Source organism: Aquila chrysaetos, chromosome 4 (assembly GCF_900496995.4).
Source record: "Aquila chrysaetos chrysaetos chromosome 4, bAquChr1.4, whole genome shotgun sequence".
Taxonomy (NCBI): Eukaryota; Metazoa; Chordata; class Aves; order Accipitriformes; family Accipitridae; genus Aquila; species Aquila chrysaetos.
The window spans coordinates 29,692,007-29,699,496 of NC_044007.1; the positions used below are offsets into that span (position 1 = coordinate 29,692,007).

Sequence of the window (7,490 nt, forward strand, 5' to 3'; positions counted from 1 at the left end):
TGATAATTTGACCTACTCTTAGGGGGGTGAACTGTGCATTATTGGTAAGATTATTTGGGAAATAAATCTTTTAAAAAGAATCCTCTGATGGAAATGCTGGGCTAGGACTTGAGAAATGTGTGCTCAGTTCTTGTCTTTTTTGCCAAAGTGGCCTTGGGAAATCACTCTCTCCTTTGATCCACCAGCACTAACGTGTTAATATTTTTCCACTCTGTGTTGTTTATAGGGCTTAAACCAATTAGGACTTTGGCACTGAAAACAGAACTCTGGCATGCTTGGAGCTTTTGATTCTAAAATTGCTCCAAGCAAGCCATGTTCAGCCTCTGACTGTTCAAAATGTCTAAATTCACCTGTCATTTGATTTCAAAATTTTCCGGTTGGTTTGCTGGATTTCTGCCTGTCTTTTGCCCAGCATTGTCTCAGTCTGAACAAGCTAGTGACTATGTCTTGCTTAAACTCACTTAGAAGCAGGAACTGGTGCAACTCCAAGTTATTTCCTGTCATGCAGAGCCACTCTGTACATCTGCAAGAAGTCTAGAGACCTAAAATCTGCTCGTTTCAGGGCCCAGTTTCATCTGGTTTCAGTGTCTCAGACTTGCAAGTTCATGCCTTAAAATTATGCTGGTTAGGACATTTCATTGAGCCTGGGTTGTTCAGCCAAAACTATTTCAGCTCTTTCACTGTTGACTATAGATAAAGAAGTGGTTCTGGCAGCAGAGACCAACCCCAAGATCTCCCTGCTGCGGGATTTAATTGATAAGTTAATGTAGTTGTTGGCATCTATACCTAGAGCAGCCTCCTGTTCCAGAATTGGATAGCCCACTTACGCTCCTGAGAAGTATAGCTGTGCTCTGTGCTTAGCATTTGCTGTTGATTGGCAATATACATCTCTTTGCTCAGTGTGCAGGATCCATTCTGAGTTGTTTAAGCTGTCCAGACAGTGCATGTTAATGTCAGGCCACCCTGTGAAGTGGCCGAGTACCTGGCAGTCTTTCAGTTTTTAACTCTTAGATTATGTACTCTGAGGGTGGGTGAAGGGACTCATTAACATGATTAAGACCTATAGGCATTGTAATACAAATTAAAACATACCTACATACCTCACCTATTTTGTAAGTAAAATCAAAGAGTAGAATGTATTTAAAAGCTTCTACATTTTAATTGCTATCACTTCATTAGAGTACAAGTGAGCATTGTTTGGTAAATATGTTTTGTCTGCAGCATTTCAGAGGCTGATTACTCATATGGAACTGTATTATCGCTTTTATTCCCTAAAAGCAAAAAGCCTAAGTAGACGAAAAAATGTTGCAGTAGTTTAAACCTGTTAGAAGGCAGAGAGCTGGGTCAACTTGGTCCTCTTATCATTCTCCTCAGATGGTATATACCCCGTATTATCAATCTCAACATTTAAACAAAAGCAGCAGCTGGCTAAAACTAAACCTAACTGTGATTAAGGTAATGCTGATTATGGTTGTACATGCATGGATCCTGTATCTCCTTCGTTGTTGTCGCTACTTTAAACTCCTGTTCCCACCCTTCCAGGTGCATGTAGCCATAGTTACGACTAACTGCAGTAAACTCTTCAGCATGAGGGGTTTTGCTTAAAAATACTCTGGGATATTAAACCATATCTGTGTATTTCATACCCAAAAATGAGGGTCTGTCTACTGTTCTGAGCTGCCATTTACAAAATTTAATTGTCTGTTATTTCTCATAAAATGGCAATTCACTGCTTGTCCTGCTGCCAAGAAACCATAGAAACATAGTTTGCCTAGTGATCTGTACTGTTTAACTCTCCTGTAGGGGCAAATCATGTCTGATACCATTCATTGGGTGATATTTAAGAACAATATGGATCTTCCCATAGTAATGATTTTCTTTTGGAGTTGCAAGTCCTGGCTGTCAATAAAGGGGCTTTTGAGATTAATCCTGTATGCAGTTCCTTAAGGAGATAGCAGACATTTTTTTTTTCATTCCTGAGATCATTAGAGCAGCACATGGACTACTTAATGTAATTCCAGTCAATAACACCCATTAGTAAACCACTCTTCCCACCTTCAGTTGGCTTTGTGTTTGATTCTAGTATTTACACTGGGTTTATAACCCTAGAGTTTAAATATCCCACTCCTAAAAATGCATATGCCATCCATAAAGTTGTTCCAATGGATATGGAATACAGCAGCTTGCATCCTGAGTAATACTTACAAGAAAGAACTTTCTAGTTTCTTGATTTCCTGTTCGCTATCCCTTTTTCCTGCTAGGTCTCAAATCCAGTTCAGGGCTGTAGAGTTCACAGTACTCTGAGTTCTTGAATGAACAGTTGCATTCTGGTTTAGTAACTCAATTTTTTTTTGCAGTTAGTTCCAAGAAATGTGGAGCTGCCCACTTCAAGGATAAGACTGGATGGCTAGATGGAATGTTTGTTCAAGGTCCGGCCTACACCTCTTGAAGACCTGTGCAATGAAACATTTGATTTGCTGAGAGACATTTAGATAAAACAGCATTTAGTGTATGTGATTAGAAGGAGTATGTCTGATTAAAAAGGCCGGCATTTTGATAAGTGAGTTAATACTTTTGGCAAGGGTTTGTTTTAATGCAAAATTTGGCTTGTTCTTTGGCAAGGATAAAGTCCTGAGAGATTAAGGTAAACTACAAATTATAACTTACTTGTCATGATTCAATAGCAAGGACTGATCTAAAAACCATAGGAGGAAAAAGCTACACAGGTACGATTACATTTACACGGATGGCCTCTGTTTCATGGTGGAGCTTGTAAACTGTTACTGCTATTTTTAAGAGAAAAACATTGAAGCTCACACCTTTAAGTGAAAGACTCTTTGCATTAGAATGATAGAAATAAGGCTTTGATATGGAAGTCATGACATGATTTTATGCTGTCACTTTTACTAGCATGCTTTAATAGCAGTGGCTTTCACTGGTTTCAGTGGCTTTCACTGTTCAGTTTCTGCATGCTTATATTGAGCAAAATGAGGATGGTTCGTGCAGCTGGCTCCCGAAATACTAAATTGAATAGGTCTGTTTAATCAGTCAGATGGTCAAACCTCTGAACCCGAACTGAAATGCACCTACTCAGAAGTGCTCTAATTGTAGACCATGAAGACCAGAGAGAGTAGTGATAATAGTGTTGGCAGAACTTCACAGTTACTGTCTCCTGACAATGAGGAGTGGTAGAGAAACGTGCTCAAAGAAATTGATGGCATCAGTAATGGTTCTAATGGTTCTAAGAAAATGTTATCTTCTTTAGTCAGCTGCTCAGTGCTTTGTGACCTGTGCTGGGCAGAGTGACCATGCTGGTTAACTACCTAGCACAGTAGTTCTCAGCATCCTGGCTGCTGCAGGACACTGTACAGCAGCCTACCACACTGGGCAGCTCTAAGGACAGGTTCAGGTTTTTCTCATAAACCTTGCGTATAGAACTCACACAAACACAGCAACTTACTCACCCCGGAGATTCTAACCCTGCTCCCACTGAATTCAGTAACAGCATTGTCATTTTTTTCCATAAGAGCAGATTAGTGGGCTATTACCTACAGTAGCTTTTACTGTATGTATTTATATGCTTTTGTTAAATCATTTGTTATTTTTTTGTGCCATAAACGATTTTATAACATATTGTTTAGAGTAATTTGGAATTTGTTTGTGCTTTTCATACATCTACGAAAGTCATAATATTTGCTAAAAATAAACTTCATCTGTTTTATTTTGGCTCCTTTGGCTTCTGCACATTTGTAACAGTGTTAGTACTCCCTCTTCATGTAACAGATGATAGATAAAACACTTCAGTTTTGTAACGGTTATGATGGTTCAATTCTATCTTTTGCTAAAATAGATACATATTTCATTAAGCCATTTCTGTCAAAGCTTTGGTTGAGGGGGGAGATTTTTAAAGAGAGTAATTTCAGCTTTTTGAATTTTTAAAATTTCTTTACTAAGGGCAGACAATATGTGGCCTCCTTGTCTTTGTTTCTTGGTTTGTCCAGATGAGGGACAGCTTTTGTCCCCAAACTCTGCCATACTCAAGCTTGTTTCGATTTTTTGGTTAATACAGTCAGAGGTTGTAAACAACACTGGTATAGGGCTCAGCTGAACTTGACTGAAGTATTGTTATAGGTATAAAGAATTTTTATGAGTTTAGATCAGGCCTGTAATTATTTGAGTGCTCTAATTTGCCTCTTTTGCTGTATGGTATGAAGAGAATGATCTAAATCAGTTTAGTTGAAAATGCAAAAAGTGTCCTTTGCTTTATTTGACTTTAATGGATTTTATTACAAATTTTTTAAATGTTTTAATTGTCATGTTAAATGAAGCAACATTTTTTAATGTGTTCTAGATTGATTTACCCAGTGTTGGCTCTCTCAATTTCTAGCCGTGGTGTGACTCAGTAGAAAATTTTGTAGTTGATGCACGTGTGTGTGTGTGTGTGTGTGTGTGTGCTGGTTTTGGCTGGGATAGAGTTAATTTTCTTCATAGTAGCTGGTATGGGGCTAGTGGTTTTGGATTTGTGCTGAAAACAGTGTTGATTGATTGATAACACAGAGATGTTTTCGTTACTGCTGAGCAGTGCTTACACAGAGCCAAGGCCTTTTCTGCTTCTTGCCCCACCCCATCAGCCAGTGGGCTGGGGGGGCACAAGAAGTTGGGAGAGGACACAGCTGGGACAGCTGACCCCAACTGACCAAAGGGATATGCCAGACCATAGGACGTCATGCTCAGCAGTAAAACTGGGGGAAAGAAGGAGGAAGGGAGGATGTTCAGAGTGATGGTGTTTGTCTTCCCAAGTAATTGTTACATGTGATGGAGCCCTGCTTTCCTGGAGATGGCTGAACACCTGCCTGCCGATGGGAAGTAGTGAATGAATTCCTTATTTTGCTTTGCTTGTGCATGAGGCTTTTGCTTTACCTATTAAACTGTCTTTATCTCAACCAATGACTTTTCTCACTTTCACCCTTCCGATTCTCTGCCCCATCCCACTGGGGAGGAGTGAGTGAGTGAGCGGCTGTGGGGTGCTTTGTTGCCTGCTGGGATTAAACCGCAACAGTGTGTGTACATGCATGTGCATATAACAATATGGCACGAAAGACAAACAGTATATACATTTTCAATATAAGACTAATGAGATAAGAATATTTAGTTTTTCTAGATTGGAAAACAAGAAAATATGGCCATTATCTTATCAAGGACTTTGCAACTTCTACCTGCTCCTTTTCAAACTCGGTCTGAATTGCTGTTACATGTTTTAAGTAGCAAGTCAGAACATGTAGTGAACTTCCATAGGTTATATTTTTGTTAAGTAATGCTTAAAAGCATTGCTGAGTTCCCCGGAACCCTGTGCCTGCACAACAGAACTCAGTGAGCGTTTCACTGGCTGTCTGGAAGCTGACAGAGATGAACGCATAGCAACTTGGGCTGAGTTTGAAAGGGGGCACGTACGTCAAAGTTGTAAGGCCCTTTGTGTGGAAATGACCATTTTCTTCCATTTTAAAAATAGAACAATTAGTTTCACCTTCTTAGTATTTTCTTGATAATAAATAACCTATGCTGTTTTGTATGGTATTTTCCTCTTAAACTTCACTGCTACATGCCAGTATTAAGACAACAAAATAAGATTTCAGCAAGCTTTTTAAAATGCTGGTGACAACAGATTCCACCGCTGGTGAGAGCCACCCCTGGGTATGTCATCTGATGGCAGACAATAATTGCAAGACAGAGTAAAAAAAAAAAATTGACAGAAATTCTGCAATAATCACCTCCTTACAAGACTGTATTTTCTAATCTTTTTTAAGGTTAGTGCTTCAGGCTTCTGTCTTCCAAAAGACTGAGAACTTTGAAGTTTCATTTTAACAGATGATTTATGCTATAAAAATGGCACCTGTCAGTAGGCTTGTGACTTGTATTTATTGCAGTTATCTGTTGCATACTTTCAGAGCAATTAGTTTTTCTTCTTTTTACTCCTGTAGAAGCTCCAAACTAATAGAAAATAGGGCATTTATTTTTCTGGCTTGCACACTAAGATGGGCTTGTCAGTGACTGTGTTCCACATCTACAATGTTTGCATTAACACTGCCAGCTAAGTTATATGAGTTGGAATTTTTTTTTTTTAATTGAATGTCCCAGTAAATATGGATTCCAAATAGTCAAATATTTCTCACTGTATGTCATCGATATGCAAATTTTTACCTGGGTTCTTTGGGAGGTTTGTATTGCTATTTCTTGAGTCCAATTTCTTATATTCTCTTTGTTGTTTGGAAGATATCCCAATACATTAAGTGATTTGCTGTGTGTTTGTGATGAGTTTTTGTGTCATGTAAACTATTTTAACCACCTGGTAGATATTATTGCCATTTATCACTTCTTTTTTCTGTGATTTATTTTTCCACACCATTTTTCCACACTTTTTGGTAAAGCAATCAATCCAGCTGTCCATCACATCATTGGACTTTGTCTTACCTCTTGTTTAAACCATTATAGTAATCTTCATGCTAACAGCTTTGTAATTCTGAAGCAAGTCCAAATGATGGCCAGCTATCACTCCATTCACATACTTTGGATCTGCTGTTTTGGTCTTAAATAGTTGTTGAAGAGTTAAATATACTCTGTAACTTAGGCATACTTAGTAAAAACAGAAAGTATCATATTGTCATATATAAATGACAATTAAGTTACACAATATTAGCTGTAATATCCATAAATGTGCAGAGTAAGCCAAGTATTGGATTGTTTTCCTGTTAACCTGAAAGTCATGCTGGAATTGATAGAACCAGAATAAGAGAGTCTACTGTTGTCAACTGACTGTGAGTCCAGAGCTCGTCTTAGGACCACACTCTAATATGATTCATCCTATAGATCTTCAATTTCTAACATAGACACAAATTGTCATTTGTGCAGGAAGGAGGGATTGTGCATGAGAAGTGCTCCATACACTGCAGCCTGGTCCATTCACTGTTTAGTGCTGCTCAGCTGTTTGTGAGCAGATGGCAAGCGTGTCAAGCCTGAGCTACAGAAAATGATGGGAAAGAAAGATTCACAGCTCTTGGAGCTCACCAGGAGCTCGTTCCTGGTCCTGCTCTTCATCTCTCATTGAAGACACAGGCAAAGGGGCATAGTCAGCATAATTATGCTGAACAAATTTGTCTGAATAGGCTTAGCAATTTAAGAGTGTGAACACAAGTTCTGTTGTTTGAGAAGTGTAAGAAAAAACAAGAAAAAGGTAGCTCATTCCCTCATGTTCCCCTATCCTACATTATCATTGAAATTATCATTAAGAAGTTAATGATGCTCGTAATAGTAATTCTGTGATCTGGACTTCTACTGTAAGAACTTGTTAGAGATGATATGTGACCTTTTTTTTTTTATGTATTTGTGCATATATATATATATACACCAGCATGAAGATGAATTTACTAACAAGAGAGTAATGTAAATTATATTATTTATAGAAAAAAGTAGGTGTTTGGGGACCTATAACTTTA

At 38.4% G+C, this 7,490-nt stretch overlaps 1 long non-coding RNA gene across 1 annotated transcript in view; it reads left to right on the forward strand.

Moving 5' to 3' along the window:
• The first annotated feature begins 1,744 nt into the window (after positions 1-1,744).
• Positions 1,745-7,490, forward strand: part of LOC115340684 — a 57,792-nt gene continuing 52,046 nt past the window's right edge. The window contains exon 1 of the long non-coding RNA XR_003923128.2: positions 1,745-2,429. This is a non-coding gene — a long non-coding RNA (uncharacterized LOC115340684). The remainder of the gene's footprint in view (positions 2,430-7,490) is intronic.